The following is an 18,284-nucleotide window of genomic DNA, read 5'->3' as shown; positions in this document are numbered from 1 at the left end:
ATAATATCTAATGTTGGCAATGGTGTAAACAACTAGCTTTATATAGCAAAACTGGCCTAAGCTTTTGTGAGGCAATATGGCAGAGCAAAAAAAATTTAAGTGCCAAACATGTTTGCCCAAAGAGTTATACCTAGAAGTATATATAATATAGAATTTCTGGGAGATATGTGTGAAATGATATATGGATCTTCATGGAGCAGATGACATTTGAGCTGAGACTGGAAGGAAGATTAATAAAATTTTGTATGAAAAGAAGGTCAAAATACATTTAAAAATAAATTTTGTTTTGCTTTGTTTTTTGTTAAAAATCAACTTAGGCAAAAAGGGGAATTGGTTGCCTCACATCACTGGAGAAGATCAGATAGGGCTGCAGAAAGCTGAAATCAGGGGCTTGAGGTTACAGGGTGCCCCAGAGCTAGTTTCTGCTTCTTACCAGCTGTCAGCTTCATTATCTCCTGCGGCACGTGAGTTTTCTCCCTGAGACTGGGAGCAGCTCCTAGACACATATCTTCTTGGTTTGCCACCTGACAGTAAAGACCACTCTTTTCCAAGTTACAAGTGGAAAATTCTAAAGGAAAGACTGATCAGCCTGGTTTGTGTTTTGTTACCTCTGGTAGAAGATAGGTAAATTGGCAGAGTATTATCACTGGCCAAGGAATAAGCAGTTCCTTGAAAAGAGCTGAGTCATCCTCAAAAAGAAAGGGGTGTTAGACAATCCAACAACAAGTGCATAATTCAAAAGGAAAAAGCCAGGAGAGGTACCTTAGTCATATGGCACTTCTTCAGTCTCACTTACAGAGGAGATAACATAATCTGCTTCCACAAAATTCCTTGTAAGTGCTTTGGGACTTTGAAGGTTTCCCCTTTGCTGCTTATCCCAGAGGCATGCCAGAGGACTTTCAAAAGTGAGCTAAGCATTTTTTGCTACAAATGGATCTTTTCATTGAAAACAAAATATTTGCATAGAGCATAGCATATAATAATAGCACAGCAGCATTGGAACTATGGATGGCAAAGAGCTTGGCAGCTGTTTGCGTCTGGTATGGCATTAATTAAATATTTTAGCTCTGCTGTTTATTGGTATGTAGACAGTGTTTCAAACCTTGCAGAGTTTGAACCACCAATTTTTGCTACAGTATGCTCTTAATGTCATGAGAATTGTATCTGGTCTCTTTTGCTCTTGTACTAGACTCATGCAGATTTCATTCTAAGGCACCATGAGGCTAAAAAGGTGAAGGCCACAGGGACAGAGAGCCCACTCCCCACTTCAGGGGTCTCCTTTTGCTTTCCAAAGTTTAAAAAAGCTTTATTGTTTTGATCATAAATAAGATCCCTCTTCTATAATGTTCCCTGAGACACACATCTTCCTAAAAATATATCTCCTTTATAGTGAAGCCATTTGAGAAATTCTTCTCTTTCAAGAAAATTTCAACCTCCTTAAGATATTTTTTGTCCCTCTGGAAAGTAATTCAGAATTATACATTAAACTTTCTATTTACCTTATATTTAAATAACAGTTAAATCAAATTACAAATGACTAGATTTTGTATGTAGTGTCATACAATGATTACTGCTGCAAAATAAGGATCTTGGCCGGGTGCAGTGGCTCACGCCTGTAATCCCAGCACTTTGGGAGGCTGAGGTGCGTGGATCACTTGAGCTCAGGAGTTCAAGACCAGCCTGGCCAACATAGTGAAACCCCATCTCTACTAAAAATATAAAAATTAGCCAGGTGTGGCAGCAGGAACCTGTAATCCCAGCTCCTCAGGAGGCTGAAGCAGGAGAATCTGTTGAACCCAAGAGGCAGAGGTTGCAGTTAGCCGAGATCACACCACTGCACTCCAGCTTGGACAACAGAGCGACACTCTGTCTCAAAAAAAAAAAAAAAAAAATCTAAGAAATCACAAGATTCTTGTGGACTATCAGAAACTAACTAAAATCATGCTAATTTTGCTCAATGTATGCATTGTCAATATATAATATTTAAATAACCAAAATATTGGCTTACCAGGATATACTAATTTTAACAGTCTGTGTAAGATAATATTTTCTTTTTCTTTTTCTTTTTTTTTTTTTGTTTTTTTTTTTTTGAGACAGTCTCGTTCTGTCATTCAGGCTGGAGTAGAGTGGCCCAATCTCAGCTCACTGCAAGTTCCCCCTCCCGGGTTCATGCCATAAGAGAATGTTTCTATGATTTTATTTAAATACAATTAACACTTTTTTTTGTCATGAGTGTTACACTGACAACTCATGAAATATTACCTCACGACAACAAGTTAAGTGTCTTGTCAAGGACCAAAAATGGTAAAAACATTAGCAAAGAGCATAGGGTGCGTTATCTACTCAACAGACTTTGTGGGCCAATGCTAAGTGAAGTGCACATTTGATCCTACAGCAAAGGTAGATTTCACAGGCACCATTGAAGTACTTGAGAACACCTGTTTAGCATAAGGCAATGTGGGATTGTATTTCATTTACCAAAGTTAATTCAATGCCATCCATCAGCCATTTCTTGAATATCTACTATGTGTTCTGAAGTCATTTCTTTTTCGTTTTATTGAATCATCCATTCCCTTTATGTCGACTTGTTCATGCCAGTTTTTCTCAGAGGAATGCCTCTGTTTCTTCATCAAGCGATTGTGTCCGTGTAGACTCAGCCAGAGCTCAGCTCTCAGTAGCCACTCTCCTATTCAGGAGCTCATGTCTAAAACCAAAGGAAAGACTCAAGTATCTAGAATCAATTTGATAAGAACCCCTGCATACTTTGTCTGAGGTTTATAATCTTCTTGGATCACCGCTAAAGTACGTCCTTGGAAAAATAAGGAAAAGACACCAATCAGGCAAAATTCTTCCAATTATCCATTTGACATTAGCTTTGGAGGTTTGGTCATGGTGGTTTTGATGGCCTTCTTCTTCTGCATCATGGGATATAATTTCTGTCCCAGCCAAACAGCCAACTTTCCTTTTTTTAAGTTTCATTTTGGACACCTGTTTCATTTCCTGGCCAGTGTCAGTAACCCACAATGGGCTCACTTCTCCAGCATCCTCCCTCTGAGCACATGACTCCACTTCAGGTGGTAAAGATCTCTGCCTCTTTCAACGTTTAGCATTTCCCCAGGACTACCTCTGATTACTTTCCCTGCCAATATGTCTATTCGTTCTCTAAAGGAATGCAAGTAGTGACACAATTCTAATTATTTTCAGATTATCATTAATGATGTCATTTTATTTTGGTACATAACAAAGAATAAAAGTGAACTATATGAATCATGCAACCCTACTTGAAATAAGGACCCAATGTGAGTTAACTCCTAAATCCCTTTAACAACGAATTGTATGTTGTATTTATTGCTGTTTTTGATAGTATAATCTTCCTAGTATGCCATTCCCCCAAAGGAGACATTTTTAATAGTAGTAGAGATAGATATGACTTAGTCAAAAGTTATCTGGAAATGAACCATTCAACAATACATCATGTAATAACAGATATTTCAGGTACCGAGATCTTGTCTCTTGAAGACATCAGCATCCTACAGAATTAAACCATCTCCCATTCATAATGAGTTTCCTCTTAAAGAAGTGACTGGCCTTGGAATTATGGTTTTGGAAACAAACGACAGCCCTTTATTCAACAAACCTAATCAAAAACAATAAATTGAAGTATTGCATCACTAATAGCTTAGATTTCATCAGACTTATTCCACTTGCTATAAAAGTTTTTCTTTTAACTATCATTATTATTTAACATTGTCTGTGTTTTTAGCCAATGTGCTAAAGCAAGGCAAGATAAGTATTACTCTTAGAAAATAATTATTATTTTAAAATAATATAATTTCCCTATCTAGAAAAACCCAGAAAAAACGGGGAAAACTTTTGGAACCCATAAAATCTATTCAGTATTATGGCGTTAAATACGACATTAATTTAACAAATCAATAGCTTTGTTTTATATTAGCAATAATCAGATAGTATAATGAAATTAAACCCATTTGTAATAGCATCAGTTATTATAAAGTGTACAGAAATTTACTTTATGAGAAATGTGCAAGCTTGATATAAAGAAAACAATTTAAACATTATAGAAAGTCATCAAAGAAGAATTGAAAAGATAGGAAATTATATCATGTTCCAATACAGATAATCTCAATAATATAAATCTGCCACCTCATCTAAAATGCATTCTATAAATGTAACACAATTGCAGTCAAAGTTCCAAAGGGTTTGTTCCACTAGCAAATTAATCTTAAAGTTCATCAGAAAGATTTAATCTCAGATTCAATGGTAATTATAAGTGAATTAGTTTGAGAGCATAATGACAAGATTATTAGATTTTAAATGCTCCATGCAGCCATTTATGTGATAATTATGTAAGGAAAAACTTAAATATTTTAATGAAACAGATGGGGGTATAAGGAGAACAGATGTCAAAATCTTATGCTATCTTTATCTCTTCTCAACTTTCCTCTTCTGTTCCTTTCAGTAATCAATGAATCATCGTGGGAGACATCTTCTAGTTTTGATGCTCCTAACCTCATCTGTGCATTGCTGAACCAATTCCTTTAAAATTTTCCACATCTCCATTCTCTCCATGCTTCAAAACCTTCAAAAGACTGTTTTCCTAACCTTGCACAAGTGCTTCAAAATTTGCAAAGGCCTCCAGTTGACTTTCAATGAAATTTAAATGACCGCATACGTAGTTTTTAGGTGTTACATCATGAAGTAGACATACTTCACACTAACAAACAACGAAATCTTAGGTGTATTTTTAAAACCTCACTAAGCCTCAATTTCCTTAGTGAGCTTTATAATATTGTCCCATAGAGTTGTTGTGCCAATTATAAAACAATCTATTGAATATCAGTTAAAGTTTTTGTATTTATAGATATAGAGCACTGGATGGAATGAAAGATAGCCCTTCTCTCTTATCCTGAGAAGCTGGATGGACATTGTGCTATGAGTTCTGCAGCTCTTTCCTTGGTGGTTTAGATCTTTGAAGTGAAAACAGAAATTTTCAAGCACCCCTAACACCCAGGATGTCTCAGCATCTCAGTGGGCAGAAATAGATGAGCATAGAAGTAAGAGATTTTGAGAATCCTTCCTTAGGGTTAAAGGGTAGTGTATTAGTCTGTTCTCACACTTCTGTAAAGATACTACCTGAGACTGGGTAATTTATAAACAAAAGAGGTTTAATTGACTCATAGTTCTACATGGTTGGGGAGGCCCTGGAAACTTACAATCATGGTGGAAGGCTAAGAAGAGGTAAGGTACGTCTTAAGTGGGGTCAGGAGAGAGAGAAAGCGCAGCAGAAACCGCCACTTATAAAACCATCAGATCTCGTGAGAACCCACTCACTATCATGACAGCAGCATGGGGGAAATCACCCCCATGATCCAATCACCTCCCACTAAGTCCCTCCCTCGACATATGGAGATTACAATTTGAGATGAGATTTGGGTGGGGACACAGAGCCAAACCATATCAGATGGTGAATGGGACATTTTAGGTCCATGAATAGTGGGAGTAGTGCCTGGTTTCCACAAGGAAACCTTCAGAACCTTAAATGGGAAAAGCCACAAAGTACTTTTTCCTTGACAAAGATTCTTATGCCGGTGCTTGACACAGAACATCAGAGTTACTTGTCTTCAAGGAGCCCCATGAGCTTGGAAATTGAGCACAGCAAAGTGAATTCAAGGCCAGCAGACTCATCTCTAAATTTCTGTTCTGGGACTCAGGCGTGGTCTGAGAAAGGGGAAGAGTTCCCATAAAACAGAACCAAGAGAGAATTTTCCATAACCTGAGTGAGTAAGATTGGGGAGTAGATTTAAATTATATTAAAAAATTGTTTACCATAAAATTGCTTACACCTGAAGTCATGGAATAAAGTTTCATGCATACTACATAAAACACAATGAAAATAAGGCATTCAGCAGTAGCAGGCATATATAAATGCCCACTCCATGGGCATGATAGTAGCAGAGACATACGAATGCCCACTCCATGTCAGCAATTATTATCATTTTTTATTATTTATGTTTCATTCATGACACATCTTTAACCAATACCATGCAAGCCGCACATGTTCCCCAGTGTGGCACCTCTACTCCAGGCAATATGGTACATCTATTCCGGGTAGGCTGTTCCTTTGTAGCTCCCATGGCTATTTACTTACTACCATCTTTGTCCTTGTTGGTTTCACTATCTGCATTCCCAGTGCTAGGCCTTTCTCTCTCTGAAATTCTGTTTGTATCCATTCTTTATAGCCACATTCAAAGTAAACTTCCCCCAAGAAAACTTTCTCGAATAACCCTTGATATTCTCCACTGTCCCTAGGGTTTATTTATAGAACACATGGCATCAGCAGATGCTGACCATGCCCACTCATGTCCCTTCACTCCTCACCATTTCTACAGGAAGCTGTGACTCTGCCTGAAGGATTTCTGTGGTCAATGGAACATGCCCAGATCATATGTACAGCAGGAGGAAGTGCTTCTGCTCCAGAATTCCCCGGAAACAAAGCAACCCTCAAGCAATGACATCTGAAAGTTGAAGGACAGATACTTCAGCTTTGTCAGTATGTTGTATGGGACAACTCAGTCCCTACATAGTCTGAGGGGTCTGGCATGATTCATCTCCTACAGCAATAAATAACCTGCTAATAACGCACTCGAATTGGCATCCTTCCTTTCCCTCCCTCGCATTCCCACATCCCTAAAGGTACTTTCTGGTAGATACTTCCTATCATCTTCCCACGCACCTTCTCCACCCAGATTCTTGTTTATAAGTCTGCTCGTTGGGGACAGAACAGAAACATCACCTCCCACTTTCTTACATGCTGCCTTAAAAATTATTATTTCCCTTCCTTAGTTATTATCTTCCCAACAAGATTATAAACTTCCCTGGTGCAGAGCATACTGCTGGTCTGTGAACTATTTGTTGGTCTGTGAGCCATTTGTCACTGCAATGAGATAAGTACAGAAATCAAGAGTTAGTGTTTAGAAATTCTTATAGCAATTTTCCATTGCCAGAACATCCAAGCATGTGATCAGTGGGCTTACCCAGTGAACAGGCAGTGACCAGTTAGATAGTGTGGAAAAGCGTGTGATGAGTCCCATGGTGCACGCTGTCTGCTAGTCACATGCAGGATAACCATGTAGCAAACATGAAAGGGTGAGAACCTTGTGCTGAAGATCCACATAATGCTGGTAACAGGCAAGCCATTAAAATGGATAAAAGCACTTACGGTTTGTAACATAAATAGGAAAAAAAACATGTCTGTCTCTTTTTACCTGGTTTAGTAATACTTTACCTACTCTAAAGTCAAAATTATATTCTGCTATGTTTTCTCCTAGACAATTTTTGTTTTATTTTGTAACTAATTTTAATTAATTTTATACACCACATGAGGCAGGAATTGAAGTGTATTATTTTATAATAAGTAACATTTTTCTGGTGACCACGGAAGCAACTATACTGTGGAAACCCCCAACCCAAAGGCTAACTTTGGGTGAGTGGTGGGGTCCGGTAACATCTTTCTCACAAACCACAAAGGGACAATATTAAGAAGACCCCTCTGACCCAAAGGAAATAGACTGCAGCACTGATTGGATGACTTTGGGCAAGTGATAGAGTACCCAGTAAAGAATGAGATTGGGTTAGAGACCCAACTTAGGGGAGTTAAGAGTCTCTCCTACGACAGAGTGGGTTAGAGGCCCCTCTTAATAAAAGGCAACAACGCTCGACCGATCTTGGGTTAGAGGCCCAACTTAGGAGGGTTAGAGTCCCTTCTAAGATTTAGGGGGTTAGAGGCCCCTCTCGGTGAAGTCCCTCTAGGCTAAGAACAGGTTTGGCATTATGGGATGTTAACTGCTATTCTTTTTGGAATAATCTGTCTTGTACTCTTTGCTGATGGCTGTGGGTGACAGGGTTAGGCATGTACAGGATCATGGAACATGGGGAGATTTTCCTCCCTGAAAGGGGAAGCATGAGAGCTGATGAGACTGCTGGGAAAAAATCCCTTCACAATAGCAGCCGCAGCCGCCTAAAATTTTCAGTGTCACCGCAATGGGTGGATCTTTTTCTCTGGCTTCCCTAGGCATTTCACCTTCCCCACCCTGCCACAGACAATGCTTTTCTCTCTCTTCTTTGCCTTTCTTTTCTCTTACTCAGGGCAATCACCTTGCCCAGAGACCACGTGTTGAAACTCCAAGTTGGAGGTGGGATTAAAGATAAAGGGGCCCATCTGGGGGCAAATTTAAGCCTTGCCAGTTTGATATTGGGTGCTAAGCAGAGTAGCTAATGTCTACGTTTTATCACATGTATTTTGCTCTGGACAGAATGAAAAAAATATTCCCTATGGTGCAGCTTGGCCCCCAGGCCGATGGTGCCGCAAGCCCGCAAGCCGGATCACTAGGGCTGCTCAGGGAAAGGGAACCCAGAAGCCTGGCGTGCCAGCAAAGGGTAAGAATTTCTTACCAGTCAGATTTCTGGCTTCTCTCTCTCCATGCAAACAGTTGGATGAATGGAAAAAAAAAAAAAAAGAACAGTGTGTAGCTCCTCTGTAAAGTTTTAATTAATGTGAAAAAGAATTCTAAGGCTAAACTGGTGTATTTTGTGCTATGAATTCGTTTTACCATGTCGAGGGGTACTTCAGGATAAAACACAGGCTTAGAACACCTGTAAGCCCACTTTTCAAGACAATCCAGCAAACTGGTCAGTAACAAACTTGGCTTCAGCTCCCTGAAACAAACAGAAAAGCTAGATGAAGTCTCCACATTGTTTTATGCCCTTGGGAGCTTGACCTTTTAACCATGTGGCAGTAATTTTGGTCTCCGCCTTCAGGGAACAAGAATTTTAGGGTTCATGTCATAGTTAGCTCTAAAAATTATATTAAATAAAAGCCTTTGCAAGCTCAAAATTAGCTACTCTGACTCATTCTGGGAAAAGAAATGGAGACTGCCCCTTGCTATAACCCACTAGCTAAGGTTTTGCACTTTCACAGTGGCGTCCAAATTCGATTCCCCACCTGGGAAGTAAGTAGTTTCTGGTTTAATATCTTTGTCTAGTCTCTTCTCCATGGACTGTCTTAAATTTTCCTTTCTCTAAGCACCTAGCAGGTGACCTTTGGTGAAGTTCAAAAGCCAGAAACCCAGAAACATCTGCCATTTGGCATATTAAATTCTAAAAGGACTTTATTAAAGAGTGCTATGGTTAAAATCAGCTTAATTAAAAGTGGATAAACAAGCTATAGATATATTTTAAAGACCTTTATGCTTTTCTCTTCTTGGAACTTGTTTTTCTGGAAAAAGGTTTTTTCTTCTCAGTCGGCTGAATTATTTTTCTCCATTTTTTTTTTTTTTTCTTGCCACTCTTAGTGCACAAATGAGAGGCCCTAAGGTAACTTCTGGTAGCCTGGGAGTCCTTGGGAAAAACAGAGGAGGTGCCACAGACCCCGTTTTGGGAAAAACAAAACAAAACAAAACACTTCTGTTTTCTTCATGAAACCCCAGGAATTAAAAGCAGATAGCTCCCTCTCAAAATCAAAGGCTCTGTTTTGTTTTGCATTGTGTTATCTGATGGCTTTGCATTCGGGTGATATCAGAAATTACTTCACATTATGAGAGAGCTTTGGTGTATAATGACTAGGTAGGAAATATACTTTACGGCATGGCTAATAGTAGTTATGAAGGGATACTTGACTCTCTGCACACTTGGATCAGAGAAGCATGCTCTTGGCCACCTGGAAGATAAGGAAACATTCCCACCCCTCCCACCCCCAGGAGATGAGACTCCCATGAAGGATGAGCTGATACAAAATGGGCTGATTGGTTTTGGGTTGCCTTGCAAAATGAAATGCAGAGTGGAAGCACTGCACTGTCTTCTCCCATATTATTTCCCTCCTTTTGGGAATTCAGGAGCCAGTCTAAAATGACATCCTGAATTTTGAGGATCTGTCTTTGCCTTCAGCTGCTTATTTGCTGCTTATTTAGCCCTAGAAACACACGCTTTCCTGGCCCTGTTTTTCCAAGGGCTCCACCTTGAAGCCCATAATCCAATTAAGAAACTGGCAAATGAAAAATCTTACAAGTGCTGAATCTTCTGACTGTGTATGTATATGTGTTGTACGTTTATATATAAAAGAGCTCTCATTAATTGGCTTAGAAAAATAAGCACTTAAACCAAATATTTTGTCAGAACAATAGAAGCTTTAATGCTTTTTGTTCACATAACTTTAGTAATCTTTTGGAAATAAAGACAGTTTTAATGATTATTGGCAAAATAAAATGTCTTGAAAATGTAGACATTTGGTCTAAATTAAAGTCAGATATCAGATTTGTTAAATGCTTTAAGGTCAAACTGTTTCTTTGACTTTTGAAAATTGTTCAATTTACCTACCTTAAAGCCACTAGATTCTAGGTGAGGCCTGAGGACATGTAGGGTTAGCCATGCCCCCTAGCTATGCTGGAGAGTCAGCTCTTATCTGCACTTATGCTTGGTGTGTCCTAGGCTAGGGTCCACACCTAGTACATAATTAAAATCTCAAATTTACTAAGGTTTCCACCAAAAATAAAAGTTTCTAAGAGTTAACATTATAACATGTAATTAAAACTACTAAAGAAACAATTTTGCATGCAAAGTGTGTAAAGAAAGTAAAATGTGTTTTGGTGAAAGATTATAAGAAGTCATGGGAATGCGGACCTTTTTTCTGCCTAGATTAAGGTGTTAAAGGGTTGTTTTAAGTAAGAAAGTAATCTAAAGATTTAAACAAGTTGTGGAAGGTTCATAAAAATTAATTGTAAGAGATTCTGTGTGTGAACATATTGGCTAAAGGGGGTATTATTCAGTTTTTCCATAAATTAAACATTGGAATAAAAGCACAACAGGTTTTTCTGATCTGCTCTTTCCAAAAAAAAAAAAAAAATGTCAAGGGCTATAAAAGGTTTATAAGACTCTTACCTTACAGTTACACATTAAAATTGGGTAAATATGTCTATAAGGTTTTATTAAACATTGAGTTTAACATTAATAGTACATTAATGTAAAAGTTAAATTTGGCTTATTTGGTGTAAAAATCACACAGGAAGCATTAACAAATGTGAAATGGTATTTTGCTTTCTTGGAACTATATTTGCATAAATGTGTTATTGGTATATGTTCCAAAGTTATGGGAAACTCCTATAATTCTAATATGACTTAGTATATGTTATTAATAATTATAATTATATAAAATTTTGTGTGCCACAGAAGTTACATTTCCTTATCAATTGTGGCTTCAATAGTGACTGTCCTAAAACATTTTGTCATCCACAGACAATTGTTGTCTTGTTTTAATCCTCTTTAGAAGGTGGTTTATAATCAACTATAGAACTCTAGCAGGTGTTCTTAAATGCAGGTTTCTAATTGAAAATTGTAACACTAGAATAGAAGAAACGACTTTCAGAACTCTCATGAAGAGCTGGAATGTTCATGAATATCAAATAGAACATGAGTTAACTGAATTAACTGAAGCAATAGAAAACTGAAGTAATCTTTTTAACTTCACTTAAAATGTTGCTGATCCTTTATTTTGTTTCTCAGAGTCAAGGATTAATTTTTTTTTTTTTTTTTGAGCTATTTACAGCTTTCAGCAATTGAATAAAGTATACTCCTATGGACAAAATTTAGAGCATATTTGTTTCTCTGTACCTGATTTCTCTGGAATTTGGAAACTAGTGAGTATCCTTAACTTATGGCAATATAGTTATTTGCATAGGTGCAATAAGAATCTGTTTTCTTTTGTAACAGGACACAATTTGGAGAAATTGGTTATTTTACCAAGGCTTTCACTGGAATGGTGTGTTTTCCTTTAAGGAATCAAACTTGACTTGTAGAGCCAATAAGAGACCCTTGGGGAACTGCCTTATACCTTGCCTACACAGTCCCCATATGGGGTTTCTGACCTGTGGTAAGTAAAGAATGTCACTTTCTATCAGGTCCAGGGCCCCAAGTTATCTTGGGACCTCAAATGGAGAGAAATTTACCCAACTCATAGGTATTTGAAGGTACAAACCCATGGCAGGACTCGACTTTAAAAAAGTCTTATCTGAGATTCCTTATGAAACAGAGTTCCTTCAAAGCCAATTAAAAAGCCTATGGAAAAATAATTATTCTTGCTGCACTTTATACAAATAATTAGGCCAAATATAATAAAGCAAGTCAGTCTTACTATGATTTGTCTTTAGTAAAAATGGGAAACTGGAGACAGAAATATTATGTTTTAAGAACTGTGGTACACTTGTTATTAAATTCTAGTCTCGTTAGTTGTTTTTAAGTTTGTTTCTGCAATTCAGGGTAACCCTGCTTATTCCTGTGAACCAATCAGTGATCTCTGAGTGCTGCTCAGAAGAAACAAGAGGGATGGGCAATGTAAAAATCTGGATCAGTATTCTAATTCTGGGCACATTACAATCAGTTAACAACCCCATATAAGCTTAGTTCCAACAGTTGCCCAGTTCATAAAAAGCCTTCTAATTTAGTTTACTTGGAATAACTTAACTTATTTTGCTTTACTTTTGTGGACTATATTGCTGTTTTACTCTTTGTATAGGAATACCAGAAAAAGCTTACTGAATGTTTTCTTAAACTAAACACTTATTAATCTTCCAGATATCACCTCTTGTCAAAACTCAAGAATCACAAATGGCCCTCGCCATACTGATGCTTTCTGAATGAGCTCCTCTCTACCCTGAATATGAGAGACCTTAATAAGTAGGCAGGAATATCATCGCCCCTGTTCAGCCTGAAGAAGTTACAGAAGTTGGATCTTTGTTCCTCTGCAACCCTTAGGATTAAGGATTCTCTTATAAAAGAAAGGGGGGAAATGTCAGAGGTGTGTGAACCAAAGCAACTCCATCTTAAATAGGAGCTGGGTAAAATGAGGCTGAAACCTGGACTGCACTCTCTGACAGTTAAGGCATTCCAAGTTACAGGATAAGATAGGAGGCCAGCACAAAATACAGGTCATAAAGACCTTGCTGATAAAACAGGTTGCAATAAAGGAGCTGGCCCCAAAACCCACCAAAACCAAAATGGCAACAACAGTGACCTCTGGTCTTCCTCACCGCTAAACTCCACCAGCGCCATGACAGTTTACAAATGCCATGGCAACATCAGGAAGTTATCCTATATGGTCTAAAAAGGGGAGGCATGAATAATCCACCCCTTGTTTAGCATATCATCAAGAAATAACCATAAAAATAGGCAACCAGCAGCCCTCGGGGCTGCTCTGTCTATGGAGTAGCCATTCTTTTATTCCTTTAATGTCTTAATAAACTTGCTTTCACTTTGCAAAAAGAAAAATAATAATAAGATAAAGGCATATATGAGAACTCCAACCTAGTTATGACACAAGAATTCTATGTAATAGAATAAGAGTCATTCATCAACAGACTCAAAGTTAAGCTGTCCTAAAATCCCAGAGGGTTCATGACAATAATGTAGTAAAATTGCTAACTGCTAAGTGATATCCAATTTTCCTTTTGTTCCTCAATGACAGAACTCCTGTGTGGGGCTTGGATTGCAATGTGCCCAGCTATCAAAACTATACTTCTCAATTTTATTTGGAAATAGGCATAGCTAAGGAGACATATAAGGGAAACATTGGGTGGTGTTCTTAAGCAAGCTCCTTTAATAGAGGCCATCTTTTCAAGTGGGAGACTCCTCTTGCCTTTCTCCTCTTCCTCCAGTCTGGAATACAAACGTAATGGTTAGCACTCCAGCAGCTTCCTTGTGAATATCAGGATACAGCTGATACTTTTGGAATGGCAGAACAGTGAACTGGAAGGGCCTTGTGCCCTGATGAACTACAATAATATACCAAGATTTACTGCATAACAAACCACTCCTAAAACTTAGATTAAAACAAACTCACTTGTTTAGCTCCACTTCTGCATTTTGACAGTTTGGGCTGGGCTAAACTAGATGATTTTTTCCACCCTGGGATACTGTTGATTGATCTTGGCTGCATTCATTCATAGGTCTTTAGTTAACTAGTAGGTCACCTGGAGTTAGCAAGTTTTTGATGGCCTCAGTTAAGATAGCTAGGACAATAGAAGCCTCTCTGCTTATGGTCTCTCTCCAGCAAGTGGGAGAGTCCCAAGGGAAGAGGTATGCAAAGCCTTTGAGGCTCACACTTGGGACTTGCTTATTGTCACTTCTGTCACACACTATTGGTCACAAGGCCACTCTGGAATTGTAGGGTGAAGAAATAGACCTCTGATATGGTTTGGCTGTGTCCCCACCCAAATCTCGTCTTGAATTGTAGCTCCCACAATTCCCACATGTTATGGGAGGGAGCCAGTGGGAGATAATTGATTCATGGGGGCAGTTTCACCCATACTTTTCTCATGGTAGTGAATAAGTCTCACCAGATCTGATTATTTTATAAGGGGTTTCCCCTTTAACTTGGCTCTCATTCTCTCTTTGCCTGCTGCCATGTAAGACATAACCTTCCTCCTCCTTCACCTTCTGCCGTGATTGTGAGGCCTCCACAGCCATGTGGAACTGCAAGTCAATTAAACCTCTTTCCTTTATAAATTACCCAGTCTTGGGTATGTCTTTAGTAGAATTGTGAGAATGGACTAATACAACCTCTCCTTTGATGGGGAATGTTGTAACAAGTTGTGACCAATTTTGTAATCTACCACACACACCAATATTGAACTGACTAAAATCTGTGCTTCCCACTACTTAGAAAGTAAACCCCTCATCTGGTTTATGATTTTCTTTGTACTTTACCAGCAGAGTTAGCATAATTCCTACCTGACACAAATACTGTAAGAAGCAGTCAGACAGTTGCTCTTTTTTTAAAGACAGAATGGTAGCCTCTTGACCCATGAAATTAGCCTGGTCTGCCTTGAAGAAATGTTTTATTCCAGGCTGAAAATAGATTTACATGCAGAAGTATACACACAGGGAAGGCAAGACAAGAAATGCTAAGTTATCACTTGATGTGCTGCAATTCCAAGAAAGAAACAAATACTAATCTTGTATGCACACCCCACCACCACTTACAAAACCACCACCACCACCACAGGTGATATTTGGTAGGTGAAAAAATGATTTCTTCTGTGGAATAGATTGATAGTCTTTGTGTTGTATCCCTCAGAGTCCAGGCAAGGGAGTAATGGGACAATCACGTAAGGATAATTTGAAGAAAATTTAATAAAAGAACTAATTTAAAAGACCTGGGCAGCAGGGAAGGAAACAGCAATGGTTCATGCTGTACTTTGGACCCTGGGATGTGAAAGAAACAGATTTCATGTATTAGTCCATTCTTACATTGCTATGAAAAAATACCCAAGACTGGGTAATTTATAAAGGAAAGAGGTTTAATTGACTCAGTTCCACATGGCTGGGGAGGCCTCAGGAAACTTACAATCATGGCAGAAGACACCTCTTCATAGGGCAGCAGGAGAGAGAATGAGTTCTAAATGAAGGGTAAAGCCCTTATAAAACCATCAGATCTCATGAGAACTAATTCACTATAATGAGAATAGCATGGGGGAAACCACCCCATGATTCAATTATGCCCACCCAGTCCTGCCTTTGACATGTGGGGATTATTACAATTCCAGGCGAGATTTGGGTGAGGACACAGAGCCAAACCATATCCCTTCTCTACCAGCTTTAGGCCTGAAGAGATGAAGGGAGCTGGCAGCTACCAGAATCCAAAGGCAGGTAGAAGTCTGGGTGGAGAGGACCTTCCTTTAGGAGATACAACCAACCCATAGTGACTCTGCAGGCAAGTTTCTGGGCAAATTGGTGCCTTAATCACCCTCTTGTCTCTCTCCCATCACCTGCTGGTGCTCCCTGACAGCCAACGCAATAGAAGTCAGAGGGCAGAGAAGCTGTTGGTATGGTCTATACAGGTCAGTGCCTGAGGGCAAGAACAGGATGGAGATGCAGAAAGAGATTCTGGAAAAACAATCAGAAGACATCCAGGGGGTGAAAAAACAGACATCACCTCTTAATGGAAGGAGCTGCAAAAAAGTGTAGCCATTTTTGCAAACAACCAGTGGGCCTCATATTGAAATAACTACTATTTCCTATCTTCTTGTTAATGTTTTATTATTACTTGTATTAGTCTGCTAGGGCTGCCACAACAAAATACCACAGACTGGATGACTCAAACAAAATGTATTGTTGCACAGTTCTGGAGGCAGAAAGTCCCCAGTCAAGGTGTCAGCAGAGTTGGCTTCTGAGGCCTCTCTCCCTGCCTTGCAGATGGCTGCCTTCTCGCTGTGTCCTCACATGGTCTTTCCTCTGTGGCCACACCCCTGGTGTCTCTTCCCCTTCTTATAAGGACACCACTGCTGTTGGGTTAGAGTCTCATCCTAATGACCTCGTTTAACTTCACCAGCTTAAAGGGCCTATCCCCAAATACAGTCACAGAGGTGAGAGCTTCAACATATAAATGTTGGAGGACACCATTCTGTCCATAACATTATCCTATGTCCTTGATTTCTGGTTCAGTCTGAGCAAAAGTGTTCCTCTCTGAAGCTTTTAAACTGTAAGCCCTCCCAAACTGCTGTGGCTAGTAAATGCAATGCTGAGAAGACAAGAAGAGACTATTTATGAAGGAGCAAGAAGGGTATGAAATTCCAAATAGTAAATTTATTTCAAACATCCTGTCAAAGTTTAAACCCGAAAATCTTTTAAGAATAAAATTCTGCTTGGCATTTGGTACCAGGAAAATTTCCTCACTAGGATGTCTTGGATGTTTCCTTAGAACTCTTTGGGCTTGAATGATTTAACGTTATCTCCTTTGGAATGGGACCACTACACACACACACACACACACACACACACACACACACACACACTCCATCTCAAAGCATTCCATGGTAATTAAATGCTGTTTTCAAACTAGCATCTGTAACTCTAAAAGTATAGAAAATCAGATTTTTTTGTTTAACACAAGAGCACCAAATTCTATCTCTTCTTCCTGTGGATAAAGGAAAATATGATAAATGGAAGACTATGTTAGATTACTTATCTTAAAATATTGAGTATAAAAGGTTTTGTATCTTCCCTTGCAGATGTGTGACATGGATAAAAAGCTCCCCATGGTGGAAAGAGGTGTCATAAAACACCTAGACAATGAGAGCAAGATGGGGGATCCAAAACGGTGCCCTGGCATCGGCAGGTGGTGAAACCAGCCATCTGGCCCTGTGCCCTATCCTCAGAAGTGCCCCTGCCACCCCAACAGGTACATTTGCTGGTGAGGAATTTCTTTCATTTTAGTGTCCTGGGAACCACGTATTTTCTGTTGGTGGTGTCTCTCTTGCACCAGGTGAATCTTTGCCTGGCTTACCTGAGACTTAGACCGTCCCAATTCCAGCCTCCACTGACGCAAACTAGGTTGGTTCACAATAGGCTGCCATAAAATTTCTCATTTTTTTCTGTGTTTGAAATGTGTAACTTTTGATTTACTTCCTAAGTAAGACTTCTTGAGTTGGGAGCTCTAAAAACTTCCATTAAAAAATAATGGATTTGTCAAACTTTTGAGCAAAGTATTGATGGCACTTCTAAATCTTTGAATTTAATTTCTTCTTTTAGGGGACTCTCAGAAAGGGAAAATATGATCTTACTACATTGACCATGCAAATTCTGAGGTTCATATTGAATCTAAAGTCATTAGAAAATGTAAATCTCAATAAAATCCCTAATACTAAATACTCATATATATGTATATATTGCCTATAGACATGTAGTATGTATTCATGTATCATATATGTATAGGTATATATATATATGTTCATATGTCATATATTAAAATATGTATGAATTTATAAGATAAACCTGGAAATTATTGACACGTTATAACTAAATAAAGAAAATCTTTAACAACCTAAAATATGCCAATATGAACTCCCAGAATTTCTGGAAAAGTTAAATTTTCATTAACCCTATCTCCTCTCATAGCCAAACTGTGGTGATCTTCATGGATCTTACAGATAAGAACTTTGCTCCAAAGAAGGTTGTTATTTAAAATTACAAATTGGTATAAATATATTCATTACATTAGTAATCAAAGTACTCAATGCAAAAATGATTTTCTACCTGGAAATTGTGCCTTCCAAATGGAAAAATTAAAGAACTCAGTTGAAGGATAAAATATTTATTTAAAAAGTAAATATTGCAAATGCATGAAATTGCCAAATATACTAACCATAGTTTTGATGAGCTGGAAATCTTCAGCAAATAAAAGTTTGGGTTTCTCCCCACATAAAATATTAATGGCTAGA

General features: G+C 38.5%; 1 long non-coding RNA gene across 1 annotated transcript in view; it reads left to right on the top strand.

The window, feature by feature from the left end:
• Positions 1-17,888, top strand: part of LOC105738675 — a 75,465-nt gene extending 57,577 nt beyond the window's left edge. Inside the window, exon 3 of the long non-coding RNA XR_001114519.1 lies at positions 17,076-17,888. This is a non-coding gene — a long non-coding RNA (uncharacterized LOC105738675). The remainder of the gene's footprint in view (positions 1-17,075) is intronic.
• Positions 17,889-18,284: the final 396 nt, after the last annotated feature.

This window comes from Nomascus leucogenys, chromosome 6 (assembly GCF_006542625.1).
Source record: "Nomascus leucogenys isolate Asia chromosome 6, Asia_NLE_v1, whole genome shotgun sequence".
Classification (NCBI taxonomy): Eukaryota; Metazoa; Chordata; class Mammalia; order Primates; family Hylobatidae; genus Nomascus; species Nomascus leucogenys.
This window is presented reverse-complemented; position numbering and strand designations above follow the sequence as displayed.